General features: G+C 38.0%; 1 long non-coding RNA gene across 1 annotated transcript in view; it reads right to left on the bottom strand.

The window, feature by feature from the left end:
• The window catches only part of LOC140344892 (uncharacterized), a 266326-nt gene that overhangs the window by 208549 nt on the left and 39807 nt on the right, over window positions 1–17970 (bottom strand). Inside the window, exon 2 of the long non-coding RNA XR_011923700.1 lies at window positions 9388–9438. This is a non-coding gene — a long non-coding RNA (uncharacterized lncRNA). The remainder of the gene's footprint in view (window positions 1–9387; window positions 9439–17970) is intronic.

The raw sequence follows: 17970 nt of genomic DNA, 5'->3' as shown, positions 1-17970 counted from the left end.
AAAAACCTACGCATTGTTCATGAAACTTTTCATACTTAGTATGAAGCTAGATCTCTACAGAGCAAAATGATAAAGCATGGAATATATTGCTCCACCTTGTAAGTCAATGGGATGGTGTGGCCTGAAAATTACATGCAGCAAGGGGAACAGTATAAAGCACCACAGGGATATATTATTGTGTACTAAGGTACTTGCTTGGTGCCCATTAATATACCTGACGGTGATGGGCCACATGATAGGCACAAAGGCCATATTGGGTACACTTGCTAATTGCAAGACAGAGAAAATTGCTCGTCCCGCCCCCCATGTAGGATAAAGGCTGCCGCCCCCCTCTTAACAAAATTGAGTATCAAAAGCAAGAAAGAGAGAGTTTTTTTTTGTGCGGCAAATTCTATTATATTGTACTTAAAGCAAAAGGTATGGTTATAGTCATACAAAGATAAGGTACATCAAAAAGTTTTTGTTATGGTTCTTCATTGAGAGGAAAATTATTCATTTGGGGCCTATAGGTATTCCAAGTGATGTCTGTTATGGTGCTGAGGATTGGCAGGGAGATAGTTAATATTGTGCAGTGCAGAGCATGCAGCTAGCCAGATGAAGAACCATAACGGAGTTATATAAACGGTCTCCACACTTCCCCTGAAGAAGCTAGTCATTGGCAACGCATTGGGATGAGAGGGACGCCTTTTCTTTGATCTTTTAGAGAATTTCCTTATCTAGCCTTAGGGCCTTGCTTCCCATGATTTTAATGTGAATGACACCAAATTTAAACTTTTTGATGTATCTTATCTTTTATGAAAACCATAGCCTTTGCTTTAAGTACAAATAAATTGAATTTTCTGCACAAAAAAACCCCTGCTCTCTCATGACTAAGGTAGAGCGGATGAAGCCCACTCATACTTCCAAATTGACCTTTTACCACTCCCACCATCAAAACCCTTTTAATAAAACTTGCCACACCATTTTGATGGTATAAAATTCAGCCATAGCAGCCCATTTTATTGCTATACCCTTAAACTCCAGATTTAACATACATCCAATAAACGTCAATAAACATTTCAAAAATTTTCAAACATTTTCAAACACAAGTTATAAATTTTTATTTAAAGGTTCAAGAGAGTACCCCTCCACTACCTCTTCCCAAGATACTACCATCAAGGCAGGCTCCCAACCGCTATTACGCCTGCTCCGGAACAGTTATCTGGCATCCTTCGCTCCCTCCTTGCGCCCCACAACAACCCAGTGTCGTGTGGGGCTCTACTTGCCAAGAACTCCATATTGTGATGGGTTGCGATTCCCCCATTTGTATGAATTTTTTAACTCTCATGAACCAACCAACAAACTGCCCTCTGCTGCCATGATTTTTCCATACTCTTCTCCTGACAACTTACCTTTCCTCTCAGACTATCCCCCTCTTTTAAACTGCCCTTTGACCGCACCCCTCAGACCACCATCACCCCATCCCCTCTTGACCAATCCCTTTATTCCTAAACAAATTAACCTTTCCTATTCCTGCCTTCCCTACTAACCCAGTCATGTGGCCCTTCGCTTTTTTTAAATTTTTGCTTTTTTGCTATTGCTATTGCTATTGAGATACATATATATATATATATATATATATATATATATATATATATATTTATGTATATAGGTATATACATATGCAATATATCTACACCAGAGGTGCCCACACATTTTTGGCTTGCAAGGTACTTTTAAAATAACTAAGTCAAAATGATTGACCAACAATAAAAACATGAACTTAATAACTCCTGTGCACGGTTGAGTTTATTTTGAAAGGCAGGGTTCCACGATTTACTCATGTTGTCTTTGCGATCTACTGGTAGATCGCGATCCACCTGTTGGGCACCCTGATCTACACTATTACTCCCAGCAACCAAGAGTTTACACTGATACAGAAACCCCTATTACCACATTTACAATATATAAAAGGGTGGCTATCCCTTTTAAAAATTAAAAATGTGTTTTTTTTATTTTTTGGGACGGACCCCTCACTTCCCATCTTTACTGCCGCAGGGGAAACACGCATCCTTCTGCGATACTTATCCCAGAAGGCTGTGGGCTGCTCCTTCTGCACATGTCTGAGATTGGGCATGCATAATAAGGGGCATTTAAAAAAGTGCTCATCTCATGCATGCGCAGTGAGATCTTCATTTTTTTTAAAATTTTCAGGAACACATGTCGTCTGATCTCGCACCTGTGCGGTGTGTGATTGAGTAATGTGAACAGAACCTGAAAAAAGTAGGAAGAAAATGGCCGTGTCTACTGTTCCGTCCTCAGCAGAAAGAAGAAGCTGGGATGGAGTGGGACCTACTGTATCTATTTGAAGATCGAAAGAAGAGACTTAACTGCCTGTTTGCAATTGCTTTTTCCTACTAAACTCACAGTTCCTCGCTCTCTTTAGGGTGCTGGCATCACATCTTCCACATTCTTCAATCATCATGATTACCCAGGCGAGAATGATGTTATTCCCACACATACGCATTGAAGATCATTTATCCTGGAAAACCAGCTATGTTAGGATTGTAAACTTAGCTGTACATGCGCAGCTCAGTGCTTCTTTTTAATAAAAAAAAGTTTTCAAACAGGCTGGTAGGTTTGTTTTATTGAAGGGATGTCACTTGTCCATTCAATAAAAAAAAATCTGCCTGCTCACAATTTTTTTCTTTGTAGGCTGAACCTAAGGCCTCAGTGCTGCTACTTATGCACCACCCTTTAGATTTCAATAGGATCAAAAGCTACAATAAAGATTTTACCTGCCCCCTGGTGTTTCAATCTAGAAGAGCAGCATGACCATGAGATGAACAATGTGATCACTACATATGTAGGATTGTGCCTTGCTTAGCATCCAATGCTTTATATATCCAGAACTACTAATATTCATAATATTATTAACAAACTGTATTTATAGTATCAATCTACTACGCAGCTTTGTACATTAAATCGAGGTTGCAAATGAAAGACAAACAATGACACAGGAGGAATGAAGGACCCTGCCCAGAAGAGCTTGGACTCTACTATGAAATTTGTAACAGAAAAATCTTTACTAAATATTATATCTGTCCATAGTTTAGAGCAAACTATGCAAGAAGAAAAAGCAGGACTGGGTTCACTTCATACTTCAAATGCAACTGTGTTCTCATATTTAATTTGTGGAAAGTAAATACTCAGATTAAATTAAACCCACAGCTGCGCTGCACATGCTGTAGGCAAATATTTACACACTTTCTATTCTGACCCACTTTTGTTTGAGGAGTTTGCAATGCATTGTTGTCTGATGATACAGTCCCATGTTTTCAATATAATAATGTTAAATGAAAAAATTCAGCCAAGATTATATCAAGAATATTAAACACATGCATATTCCCAGATGCTCTGAAGGGTAATATTAATTGATATATATATTTAGGCAGACCACATTTAATGTACTGTGCTTAGTTCTGAAGACTTACAAAATAATGATCAGATAAAACAAGTTTAGAGATGAACAATAAAAATGAATATCAGGAAAGGCTAGAACAAATATTAGGACTAATTTACTAAAGGAGTTGAGAATGTATATAAAAAATGAATTATCCAATCATCTGCACATCAATAGATAATAGGCAGTATGGTGGCTCCATGGCTAGTCTTGCAGCACTAGGTTCCCAGGTGTATGTTCTCCTGTGTTTTTGAGGGTTTTCCTCATACCAGTATGGCAATATCAATTGTCTTCCCCTTTAAAATTGGCTTTAGACTTTGGGCTTGATTAAAAAAGCTATCCAAGACTGGGGAAGATGGACTATCATTGGAGAACCTGGATGATTCAGCAAACCTGAAAATCAGCTGCATTATGTTTAGATGTGTTCTCTTGATGGTCTGATAGGAGTAAAGGAATTTCACATTTGAGATCCCTGAACAATATAAACTGTTTACTGAAAAGTCTTGAAGAACTTGGTATTCCAATAACTTTGCAATAAATATGTTAACTTTGATAAGTTAACTTATGAACTTCATGTTCAGCCCTTCACAAGGAGACACTTCAACAGAGAGAAGTACTCAATGCCCTCAGGTTTGGGGGCAGTATACGGCATTTTCTTGTTGGTAGTTTCCCCGGGGTGATGGAGTATAGACCCAATGATTCCAGTATGACACCATCTGGACCCCAAATTACTGAACACAACCCAGGAAAGTCATTTGTATGCATGTGATGGCTCCTCAATGAGAAAAACACCAAATCAAGACAGAATGGGCCCTGCAGGGAACTCTTTAAGAGGTAGAACAAACACCCCTTTAGAATCTCCTGTTTATTAAAGAGGACCTATCACTGAGGGAAACTGCCTTTTCTGTCTTGGTTCTAAAACACACTGCTTGCTTGGTCAGTAATCTGATCCTCTTTCATTACAACCTATCACTGTCCCAAATCATTATGTAGCTGAGGTGTTCAGCTTATTGCCACTAGACTTGTCACAGAGTTATCTGCATGTTTCATGTGTGACTTAAAGCACTGAATCCCACAAAACAGCTTTACATCGAGGCAATGAGTATTCTATGAAATTTGTTCTACTGCACAATTTGACTGCTGCAGGTCAAGTCCTTCGCCAGCATATCTACCCCCCCCCCCCCCCCCCCCCCCTTTACTTATCAAAGCTCCTTCAAACACTTTCATTGGTGAAGCTGGGTGATCCAAAATAATCTAGAATGGAGTCCTGGCCCAGATCAATTCCAGTTACGCTGGATCACCCGGTTTCACTGATGAAATTTTATCCTCTCCAGTATTGAAGAGTTAAAAAAAAAAGGCCCATAGTATCACAATAACTTTGCAACATTGCAACATTACAACATTTACTAAAAGACAGAAAAACCACCAGTCCATTTGCAGGTCCTCAAAGACATTAACTTCACCACCATCAAACCAGGCATGTGCACTTCCCATTGATATGCCAGGCTCCCACGTGCAACCCCATCGCCGTAGACGGCTCTCCATACCACTTTCTTCATCGCCTTTTCCACACACTGCCCTAAAGGACCTCAAACCCACGCCACCTCAACGTCCATACCAGGGAGAGAATCTTCTTCCCTGCTGTCCAGATTTCTGACCTCACTCCTTCACCCTACTTACCTAAAAAAACTTGTTCTCCATCTGTTATTTACTTTTTATACCTATCTCTGCCTTGCCCTCTCTCTGATCTCCCCTACCTCCGCCTTTTAACCTCCACTTGCCCATCCCATGTCTTTCCACCCAGTCATGTTGGCCATACGCCTAGTACCCACCTCTCACAGGCTCCTGGCCATTCTTTCTTTTCCTTGGGCTACCTGCTAAGTAAAAAAACTGATATATATATATATATATATATATATCTGCCTTGTAGATTGCAGCATTGTATTTTTTCCCCCTTCAAATACTCCACATGTAAAGTAAATATAATACATGCATTTTTGTGTCTTTCTTTTTGAGATTACAGAAAAAATAAACTTTTCATAATGTTTTAATTTAAATCCTGATATGGACATTGTCACACCTACCTCCTCCTCACTAAAACGCAGGCGTCTCTCTCCTGCGGATGCTTGCAGTTCTAAAACTGGGCGTGCCTCTGTTTCTAAGCTTTATCAATTCCGACCAATCCGCTGGCAAATCAAAAAATAGCCTCTTGATCAGCCCTGGCTATTTAGCTGGCTCACAGACTGCACTTTGTGTTCGTGCAACAAGCCTTTACTGGTGCGCGTGCCCCCTAGTTCTGTGAGCTAGTTCCTGTACACCTGCTGCTTAATCCAGTGTTTCCTGTGTCCAGCTCCTGTTTTAACCCTTCGTTGTCCAGTTTGGTGGTTCCCAGCCAACTTCCCTGTGCTGTTCCTGTGTTCCTGTCTGCCCGTGGATATCCCTGCATCACCTGTACCTCCTGTTGTTTCCAGTGTCCCCTGTGCTCACAGTGGCCTTTGTGTCATTGCTGTCTGTCTCCTTGATCCCTGGCTATTGACCCCTTGCATGTGATCTGACCTCTCTTGCTTGCTGCCTGTCTCAACCCTGGCTTTCCTTCACTATCCTTCTGCTTTGTGATTTGGTACAGTGCTTTGCCAACCTTGGTGTGCCTAAGGACCGCAACCTGACAGTAATCAGCGGCACAACATCCTCAGCATCAGAGGCTCTTGAGAAAACCTGGTTACGGCTTAGACTTCACGCCTTGGCCCTTCTCAGGGCTCACACCACCTCCATGCAAGCCTTAATAACTTGCTGTTAGGTAGCCATCTATTGGTCATAAAGCCAATGGCAGATATTCATTCTTCCTCATATGCTCTTCATTTACAAAATATACAATTAGCAAATCTAAAATGTACAACAATATGTGCTAATTACATTTCAGTGGTATCATAACGTTAGCACAGCAAAATCCCTTTACAAAAAGGAGCTGCACTACTCAATACCCAAAATTCATTACATTTATGAAACACAATTTATTAATCACATCATTTCCCAAACCCATCAAATCAATTAAAAGCAATATAATTAAAATCCATAATAAAACACATACTGTAATAACAGAAGACCCAATAATGAACAATATTATGAATGGGATTAACAGGCCTACCATTACTGCTGTGAGTACAAAAAAGGAGGCCTAGGCCAATGGTAAATAACTAAGATGTGTATTTCTATTCAACCAGTCATTATTTTCTCCTTTTTAATGTGCAATTTATTCATTGGGGCATATATCATGTTGGATATATTTTTTTTAAATGTTCTTAAAATGTAAAAAAGTGTGAAACTTGTTCTCTACTATAAAAGTGACAAACACACTTATAACAAGCTCCTCGTTATTCTGAGGCCACATTTTTTCTAATTTATCCATTTTGTTCATTTACCAGTTTTGTAGCCAAAGAAGTGTCAGTGAAAAAAAAAAAAAAGCCGAAAAAAGCTACATCCCGATGGTTTTTACATATTCAAATAAGAAAAATGTGTTTTCTGTCTTTTAGGGACTTTTAGTGGCAAAATTCATCACAGTTCTAAATTCCATTTAGAATATTTACCTCCCATACTCCTGATGAAGCAGACTTGTTGTGAAAGAAACCTGTAAACCTACATTAGGTCATGGGAATGTGAGGTTCTGGTGTTAGAATATGTTTACATGTGTTGAGGAGGTCTGTGTTATCACAAATAGGGATTTTTACATAATTTCTTTTATAATGTGTTTTATTGATATTGGGAATAAAATAGAAATGTTTCTACCTAAAACAAATCTGTAAGGATTGTGATGACTTTTGTCACTAAATGTCCCTAATAGCCAGAAAAAAACTTTTTGTGAATTTGAATATGTATCTGCTAGTTTTGCTTACCCGTTTGTCCACTTTGATTGTCAATTTCTATGACCAATTTAGATGGTGTATAGCAAAGAGGAGATTTTAAAGAGAAAATAGTGGAGAGTATTTTCTGAGTATAGTACTGAATATAAATACTAAAAATTGTTAAAATAATGTGAGAAAAGGCAGTGGTGGCACCTAGGAATAGAAGGGCCACGAAAAATACCTTCACAATGTAGTGCACGTACATTTGATGTACATGTACAATTGATATGTATTCTTCTTAATATCAGTTTTAACATATTTATTAAAATAATTTGTTTTGATTTGCAATACTGAATTGAATTATCTAGAGCTACCTTACCCATTCATTTTATCCCAAAGGAACAATTTTAATAATTTTTAGGTCTCAGAGAACCCCTGCTAAATAATACCAATAATGGCACCATTTTCAATGGTGATCAGAATATCACCAATACAGTTAGCTGAAAGTTCCAGTGATGTCTTGCAGCTGAATTTTTTGAGGTGGCATTGACCCCGGAACTAGGCAGGCATTATCAATGGGCAGTTAACCAACCACAGTTCAAGGAACCTCTGGCAACCCCCGGAGAAACCCTGGTCGAAAATTGTATTCCAGAGTCTGAAGTGCAATCCAAAATTATATTAGGTAGGTTTATTCAGGTCACCTTTGTAAGCTTTGATAAAGATGACGTGTGACTCACTAAAACATACAACATGTAATAAACCTAATAAAATAGATTCAAAACCTCTATTTATGATGTCCTGAGTGTGCCAGGTGGGGATTGGTAAATCTAAGAAATGTATTTTGTGAAACAATTCCCCACAAAACAAATTTTGCAAATGTACCAATTTCATTCAAAGCCTGTATTGTCACTAATGTTGCTGGGGGAGTCAGGCGGGCCAGGGAGTGATTATGACATGGATGAATGACCATGGCTAGAACCATTGATTTTTTATTTAAAAACCCTTGCTTTTTAGTTCTATGTTTGATTAGATGACATAAAAGTACCTTCTGTTCTAAGAGGGCAACTATGTAACCACTAGGTAACCAAAATTTGTAGAATACCATTCTTTTCCGATGCCATTCCCAAGAGCAATTGTTTATGTTGTAGCTATGAACTGGGAATGTGAAACTGTGATTGCTCCTATGTATGAGTCCTGACACTGACATCTGCCAATCCTAGGCTAACTATTGCGTACTGTACTGTTTGGTTTACAATCATGTGATCAAAATGACAGCCAATTAGGGAGCTCACATGCCAGCTATTGCCACATGAACCTCCTAATTGCAGATGTGTTTCTCTTTCTCTCTCTCTCTCTCTCTCTCTCTCTCTCTTTCTCTCTCTCTCTCTCTCTTTCTCTCTCTCTCCCTCCCTCTCTCTTTCTCTCAGTATACCAAGTTAAAGCATTGTATATTCTTAAAAAATGTAAAAACTATTCAGGTAGGAAATACTGACTTGCTAAATTTGGTAAATTTGGTCTGGGCATCAAGGTTATAAAGGAAGTAATCATGTGTGCTTGTGGGCTTTCTGGCCCACTGCATTTTAACATGGTTGGTTATTTTGGCTCAGTACCACCTGTAGGCTCTGTTTCCTAAAAGCCATAAATTCCAAAGCTAGCAAAGACGATTGCTGATGAGTCAGAAACAACTAATATAATTTAAGATAAGTGGTTTTATTTGTTTTTAAGCCATACTTATGCTAGAGTGTAGTGTTTCTTGATACACAGATGACCATTTCTCTGCAAAATGCATATTTTGCATGCCCCCTGCCTGATACCATCTTCTGTATGAAGACATTTCTCTATGTAATGTCTATATAAAGAAGAAACATAAGAATATAAACAATGAAAGGAGTCTAAGATCAACCATTAAAATTCTGTCTCCCTCAAGGCGGGCCTACATGGCCTTCATACATATCTGCGCCTGCCGACCTTTTATTTTCCTCGAGTTGAACTAAGGACACGGATTACGTGATTTAGAAACAATACACGGCGTCAAGGGAGAGCGATGTTACATTCGGAATAAACATACATTATAGAGACCTTTATTATTCCATAAAGTGAACTTACCTAAATCAATGGGAGTCTTTCCTTTGAATAATAACATCTGAAGCTCAGGATCTGTAAGGGAAGGAAATATGAAATAAATGTTCCATGTACGTTTTATTACTTATTGTGTAAAATGTAGATATGAACACCTTTGTATTGAACTGTTAACCTGCAACGTTGGGCTTGGCACATGTGTACATTTTTTTAATAATTTATAGGGATATATAACTGAATATATAGCAGACTGTAACAACATTGTTCTTTAATTTTCCCAGCCCAGTACACTAGATGGCTATGCCTTGGACCCCTAACAAGCCAATGACTCCAGTAGAAGACCACATTATATGTACATGGTGGACCTGCATCAACACAACTTCTTCACCCATTACTATCAAAGCTGAATCAACAGCAATTCACACAGTTTTGCTAGTGACCAGGTTTATGTATCCATAAAGCTTTTTATATCATGAACTCTAACTTGAGTCATTAGTATTAGATGTATAGATTGAGTAAAAATGGTAACCTTAGGAAAATTTTGTTTCTAAAAATTTGCTTTATTCACTTGCAAAATGCTTTTAATTGTGGAGGGAAACTTGACCATTTTAGGAAAGTCAATATTCTAGCCTCGTTCTTTTCTGAATGTTCTATCCCTCGTTTCTTTTAGAAGTGTTTTTTTTCTATTTCTGTGAAATTCTTTCAGTTTTGGCCTATCCAAATTTCCCTCCCCTCACCATTACAAATAAAAAACCTAGGAGATCCTTTCAGGTCTAGAAGAACCTCTACTGAAACCAATTTATCAGGAACTTGGGAGAATAATGCACCTTACATAGTGGTCAGTTATAAAAATACCCCCTGTACACCTAAAAAAAGACCACTGGGGTCATTCCAATGGCTCTGCCAAGTGGTGTTCGTGCCAGAATTATATAGGCATCATCAAATAGGAGGTCAATCAGTCAAAGCTCAAGGAATCCTTAGCAAACTTTGGAAGAACCTAAGGTTTAATGATCCCTCGGTTGAGAATGGCTGCTGGAGTGTCACTTAATCTGCGAGTCCGCTGGGGCTGATGTCATCATATTCAAAATGGCAGCCACCAATAGTCCTAAAGGCTTTTTTATATCCACACAAGGGAGCATTTACAGGTAAATATGCACATATATTATGATGGGTAGATCACTGTTGAAATGGTTTGGTGACAGAGTCTCTGAGTCTCTCTCAGAGAGCTGAACTCCAGCAAGCAGCTGAATACACAGATGAAATACATCTATGAAAGCTGTTTTACTTGTCAAAATTATTTAGATTTTTTCCATACAGTTCTGCCTGAAAAGCACAGTCTGGCAGGGCAGAAACCTTGATATTTCTCTTCTGCAAATAAGTAACACCTAAAGTTTATTTTTCTGCCCAAGCCAGTTAATAGACAGTTAACAGAGAAGCAGCAGATGAATGGGTTGATCTCTCTGCCACTCTGCTCTCCTTCTATCAGCACATCTCTTGTTAGCACACAAGCAGAGCAGCACAAATGGCCTGTCCCCAGCCTTGCCGCAAGAAGCTAAAGTAAAATTTTGATATTGACACTTTTTGTAAAAAAACAAAAAATGAATAATGATGTCCTATAAATACAGAGCTGCAGCTTTTTTATATCTGTTTTGAGTTCAGGTTTAATATGACATTCCAGAGTTGTGAGTTCCATGGCCTGGTACATATATATCTTGCATTTACTGGAAATTGTATTCTACAGCTGCTAAAAAAGATTGTCGTCAGTAGAGTGAGCTCACTTCCTAGGTTCATGTTCCCCTCATGGCTTTAGAATGCTGATATATTACACCTTATCTTCAGTATATACTACTACCAGCTCTGGCTGGTCACTTTTTCTCTCCGCCTGTCATTCTGTCTCTCTTGCTCTCTTTGTGTGTGTGTGTGTGTATATATATATATATATATATATGTACAATGACTGTAATTCCAAACGGGAAACCTCAAGCAATTCTAACCCATGCCCAACATACTTTAAGAACACTATTATTATTCTAGGCGTCATGGTGTGTGTAACGACCCTCCACATAGTGGTAACATGACTGACAAATTACCTATGGGAAGGTACTGGTTATGCTATTGGTACATTGGTTCACTGTTATTTTGGTGTTACAAATCTTCACCAAAGATTGGACTGGCTGGTTCACCAAAGGACTGGTAAAACCCAAAGTAGACCATGGTGATTTGCTCCTAAAGTTAGAGTTTTTTGCCATATGGAAGTCTCAGGACAGCCATATGACCCTCTGCTGTGCCACAGGCCCCTTTTGTCTGACAAAATGGCAGAAAAGCTTTCTCTAGTGGACCCCAGGTCCCCAATCCTTATTATTAGCTATGACATTCTGGTATTGTGTGGGTCTTCCTTTTATTTTAAATTCATACATATGAGATTCATTTTTGTCAACACGTTATTAAAACAGAGAATGGTACTTAAATTCCGAACAGTTTTTACTCAACAAGCAAGGTCATATCTGGTACTGGTGTGTTTGGAGATGTGAAAAGATCTCTTAATCCCTAAAGCCCTCAAGTAGCAGGATCGATCTATAAAACCTTAAGCAATCAGTAATTAGATCAGAAGTGACAGTCAAAACAGTTCAAGGGAAAAAGAAAACTGAAGTATTACAATTACCTACATGTGGTATTTACACAAAAGTTTAAATTCAGAAAGTTTGGTCTTCAATTTCCACACTAGGACCATACCAAGCCTGCTTCTGCCATTAACAGTAGCAAAAAGTCCTGAAAGGTAAAATGGCTATGTATAAAAAGTAGTAGACATCAAACTGTTTTTAAATTTAGTTCTTTCTGTTGGAGGCATGATAATCCTATAACCAAGGCTTTTTTCTAACAATAAAATTATGTCTAAAATAACAATATAGTTGTGTATTATTCATGTAACTAGTGCTATAATCTTGTTTTTTAGTCTTTTGGTTGTGCACAAGCCTCACCTAAATAGTGTTAGAAGGTCAGTTCACAAAAAATGGATCATTTTTGGCAGATGCCTAAACCCCAAGACAATTTCTTATATTTCCCTGACATCCTTGTTGAAATCATGGAGACCCTGGAAATAGAGAATGAAGATTATAAGCATTTGCTTTTTCTATGCTTTTTTACATGCTGCTTGCAATAAATATTAGAGCTGATTATGTGGCTCACCTAATAAAAAGTGAGTTAAACATTAGGTGCAGAACATATGGTACCCAACTAGGATCTACCATGAACTGCTTAGAAGTTATCAAATTAAATTTTGGTTTGTATCCGTTTCTACACTTTTTAATTGTTCCTCTTTCTTCCACTGTATTGAATTAGGGTGAGAATTTACATTTTTACAGTTTTAATAAATAATGTTTACCATTTGTATCATTAAAAACTTTTTTTGCACTTTGGATATTAGCTCACCTCATTGAACATCTATATTGATAAAATATAGAAAGTCTAATTTCTTTATATCTTACAGAATACTTCTCATTACAAACATCTGCACTGTATTTACTGTACACCCTATAGTAAACTGACATGAGTGGCTTGTTCTGTGATTCATTCACTAGTTTATACAAGTCATTATGGCTAATTAAGAGATATGCATTCCTTTATATAAAATGTTTCATATAAATCTTTCCTCGAATGCCCAGGACTATCATTGCCTCTTAATGTATGTCGACTCAGCTCCTCGCTAATGAAGGTGGGTCAGAGACATTCCAGGCTGCACTCAGGCGCTTGCTGAGAATGGCATGCAAAGGAATGCCATAGAATAACACTGAGAGGCTGGAAACAAACCAAGCCTTACATGCCTAACATTTCTATTGAACCAGCCAAACAAACAGTCTTGTAGAGTATTAGAAACATGAAAGTCACCGACATGTTACTGTACTGATCTGTATTGTGACATAGTTCAGTTGTGTATGGTTTCCCTAATTCGTTTTATATCCAGTTTTTGACAAATGCATAAAAACACTAAAAGTGACTACTATACCTAAGTATTAAGGGTGCAGTTTATATCTATGGTCTTCTCAATGGCTTCTACTGTAGCAGTCTTGACCTCTTTATAATCTGCAATATTTTAACAAGTCACCTCCCTAAATCTGCAATAAAATTAGAGTATTTTGTCATCTTCTCGGAAGTATCTTGGCTGTCTCTTTCCACTTGGGAAAGATCCAAATGCAACACGCTTCAGATGCTTAGGGTTTTGCCTAGTTAACAAGTAAGAAGTATGCTTCAAATTCCCATTTCTTGGGTGGCTATGTGTTGGTCAGACCTACAAATCTTACTTACATCTCTCCACTTTTCACATGCAGGGCCAGATTTTTGCTTCCTGTCCCACTAGACCAACTGTCTTGAGCTTCCCCTTCCAGGACTAAAGAGAAAAAGTCTGAAAACAGCATTTTGCCAAGGTGTGGTAAGACTACTGCATATTTATGATGTACAAGGATGTACTTTAAAAATAACCATTGTTCTAAGCTAGGTTTGGATCATCTTTATATACACAATATACTATGGTATGCCACTGAAAATAAGGATAGAAAAAATGTAGACCCATCAGAATAGCTGGGAAGGCAGCAGTCTGGAATATTTATGTTACACACAAGAAGGCACTTCTGTCAGACATCTACATGATGTTTGGGGATCTGTGTAGTTCCAATGGTATCTCGGCCCTTCTAGTCTATATTAGTGATGTGAACTTGCTCCCTGATCATCCTGCCTCTCGTACAGATAACATATTGTGATGGAAGCTTGATTTGAGGCTTATACATGGGGATCGGTGGCCTGAAAAATTCTTTGCTTCAGTTCATCTGTGGTTACATTCTCTTTCCACTTGGCAGGGGATCTCAAAATTATACACACAGAAACAAGTACGTCAAAGTGCTGCCCAGTCACCACTTGAGCTAAGAAAGACAAGTTGTGCTGTCCTCTCACCACACCTACCAACCACTGACTAGGCTCCAAATCAACCCTACTCCCAAACTGAACCTTTCCTCATTTAGTTTCACATCATATACAGTCAAGGCAGTCATTAACCAATAATTTACCCTTTTAACCAACCAAGTGGACACAGAACAGAGGTCAGATTAGTGCGTCCCCTTTAGTTTATTGCATTCCAGACCAAAAGTGTAAAAAGTACATCAAGATTTTAAAACAAATTATTAGTTTAGCTATCGTAAGCATTTTCAAATCTTTCTTCTGTTTTGTGCTTTGATTATTTATTTGGTCTGAGAGTATCAATAGACATCAGATGCCAGTTAGAAAACTTTAACCATTGAGAGAATTTTCTTAACAATATCCATGCACATGCAGAACTGATTCCATAGGCATCTGAAATGGATTTCCCCAGGAGACTTCTTTTTCTTTATAGGATAAACTAGAAATACAGGGGTGTCTGCTCATTGCAATAAAAAGCATGTTCTGCAAATATGAATGTAGTTGGCGTTGGAAAATGCTTTCACAAAAAAGATAACAAATATTGGTTAAACCCCCTAAGTACTTCATATGTTGCTAGGGTATGGGTGTGCCTACTAGGGCCTTGGTTATCTACATTTCAGAGGTTTTGTCTCATGTGCAGTGATAAAAATTATAATTGAATCTTAAAAGATAGTGCAGATTGTTGTTTTAGTAGCGTTTATGTTGTATTTCAGATTCCTAGAAACATCTTGATTTATTCAAGCTTTTTTTCCCTGTATTTCTGCTATAGGGAGTGCACAGTTAATGTATGGCATTTACAGTTCATTAGACAATTCTACAATGACCTTGTAAAAATCAAACTGTATTAATATGTAACAGCTACTAATCCAATGCTTTAAACTTAAAAGTAACACACATGCATAACAATGGTGTGGTAAATTAATCCTATACATGAAGCAACTTGAATAATTGCCGATTGTTGTTGTATTTTTGCTTTCTTTTTACTCATAAAATAGAACTAAAATCTAAGTTTCACCTGTGATTCAGGCAGGTGGGCATTGCAGAAAGAGACAGGCTATGTCCATTCTGCAATAACTTTGCCTGTTTACCACCCAACTGCCAGATTTTGCTAAGTGCAGAATTGGTGAACAGGGAAACCCAGCAATCATGGCTTTCAAAACAGCACAAAAGCCAGGATCTATGTTAGCCAGAGTGGTAGGACCATGCAGTTCTGTCAATGGACAGCTTTTCCAATAGGACCAATGAAGAATAGGTATCAAATGCATAATTTGTCTACATTAGATAAGAAAAGGACTGACATATGGCACTCCCACTGATCTAGAATTAGTACAAGGGTGTAAAGTTGGCTGGGAAGGGAGGCACATAGGATACAGCTTCTTGAATGGGTCTCCCACTAATATATTTGATGAGATGTAAAAAGAGGGTTCCTTGCCTTCATGGTTTACCAGAAGCAGTATGTTATTTTTCAAGATCCGCTTTTATACTTTATCACTAGGAAGTGCACATACGCTTTGGCCAGAGAACTATTTTTGCACTGTCATAGCGCAAGAGTTTGGAAATTATTCACCACTGTTCACTTTACATAAAATTAATTCCTGTAATCTGTAACTGCATATGCACTGGACATTTCACTGTATCCTACACCTGGAAATGTAAGCATGAATGCAATGAATCATATGCAATATGTGCATACTTTTTTGTGTGCATACCCTTTATTTAAATGATTAGGGTTCACATATAAATAATGCAAGGGCTATATTCAACCCAAAAGCTTACATATAATTGTGATTTCTTTGCAAAGTTGAAGAAAATGACTCAGTGCCAAGTATTCAATTTGCTACTCTTTCTATTCCCTCTAATGCATTAAGACAAACCATGTGTGCATTCACTGACATACTAATAATTACAACTACTACTGCTGTGTGTAGTGCAGGGCAACAGCTGGCATACAGAATTTGACTTCTGTGCTACATTATATTTCCCTTTCCTCTATAACTAAAAATCAATCACTATGCTCTTCTGTAATCTGGTAACTGCAGTTTCCCTCAAGGTACAAATTTTTATTGCAGGCTGTGATCCCATCCCATGTAAATTTTGCTTCTCTTTTTGTCCTGCTGACCATTGTCTTTGTGACAGAAAGTGAAAATGCAACATTCTGAGTTGTCACCAGAACACAAATAAAGACCTTGATTTATTGAAGTTCTCTAAGGCTGGAGAGGATACACTTTCATCAGTAAAGCTGGGTGATCATCATATTACACAGCGCTGTACAAAGTCCATAGTCGTGTCACTAACTGTCCCTCAAAGGAGCTTACAATCTAATGTCCCTATTATAGTCGTATATAATTAATGTAGTCTGGGGTCAATTTTTTAGGGAGAAGCCAATTAACCTAACTGCATGTTTTTAGGATGTGGGAGGAAACTGGAGTACCCAGAGGAAACCCACATAAACATGGGAAGAACCTGCAAACTCTATGCAGATTGTGTCCTGGCTGGGATTCGAACCTAGGACCGGCTGCAAAGGCCCGAGTGCTAACCCCTGAGCCACCGTGCTGCCCACGTGCTGCCAATGTAAAAATAAAAGTGCTGTTCTCACACATGTGCAGTAGGATCAGCTTTTTTTACATTTGCATGCATACACATCACCTGATCTTGCACCTTTGCATTGAAATTTCAAATCTCATAAAGAAGAACCTGAAAGTGAGAAGAAAAAAGATGGCCAAGCCCACCAGTCCATCCAACACCAAAAATAAGAGAAAAGCAAAGACAGTACAGGGCTCATTGGCAGGTGGGATCTGGTTTATACAGACAGGAAAAAAATTAGATTTTAACAGTTCATTTCTCTATCAACACCTAAAAATTTTTTGACACTACATGTACTTTCAAAAAAAGTGAATACAATGCAAAAATGTTCCAAGTGCTGCAAAGATATAAAAGCTTTTCTACACCATTTTTTTACATTAACATTAACTTGTTTTTTTTAGCTGAATCTGATTTATAAGGCAAAAATTGCACAGCAGACAGAAAAAGTGCAGAAATTGCTTTCTTTTTTACAGTCATTCCTCTTTTGCTGAGTAAATCTCAGTGGAAAACTTTCTCCTTTGTTGTCTTCTAGATAAATCTCTGACCCTTTACTACGGTAGAAGCATCTAAAGCTGATCTCTGCTGCGTAGAATTATTTAAAACTGCAGTGGCTGCTGTGATTTTAGTATTACCTTGGATCATCAAGCCACAGAACTATGACAAAAAAGAAATAGTCAACCTAATCACTTAAATCTCATATATACTTTTGCATATTGAAGTATATGTCAATCCAAATATATATATTTTGCATTATGCCTCACTATATATGGTTTTCTTTAGCATATCATTTCATTCTTCTTTTTCTAAGTTTCTTACCTGCTAATCAACAGCCTTCCAATTAGTAGCAGTGCTGTCTGCCTGCCCTGTGTCCTGATGTCAGATCATCAGGAATGAACAGGACTGACTGACAACGTTCGTGGTAATTTTAAAGACAGTGACTTATCATTGTCAGTCTACAACAAGAAGTGCATTACTTGCCATATCATCAGGTAAGAAACATTGCAAGAGATTCATAAAAAAAGTCTGTAGCATTTAAGGTTTATATATACGTTAAGTAATTTTTAAATCTGCAGCTCTCAT

The sequence above is a fragment of the Pyxicephalus adspersus genome, chromosome 1 (assembly GCF_032062135.1).
Source record: "Pyxicephalus adspersus chromosome 1, UCB_Pads_2.0, whole genome shotgun sequence".
Classification (NCBI taxonomy): domain Eukaryota; kingdom Metazoa; phylum Chordata; class Amphibia; order Anura; family Pyxicephalidae; genus Pyxicephalus; species Pyxicephalus adspersus.
Note: the sequence above shows the minus strand (reverse complement) of the source record. Positions and strands in the feature narration are given on the sequence as shown.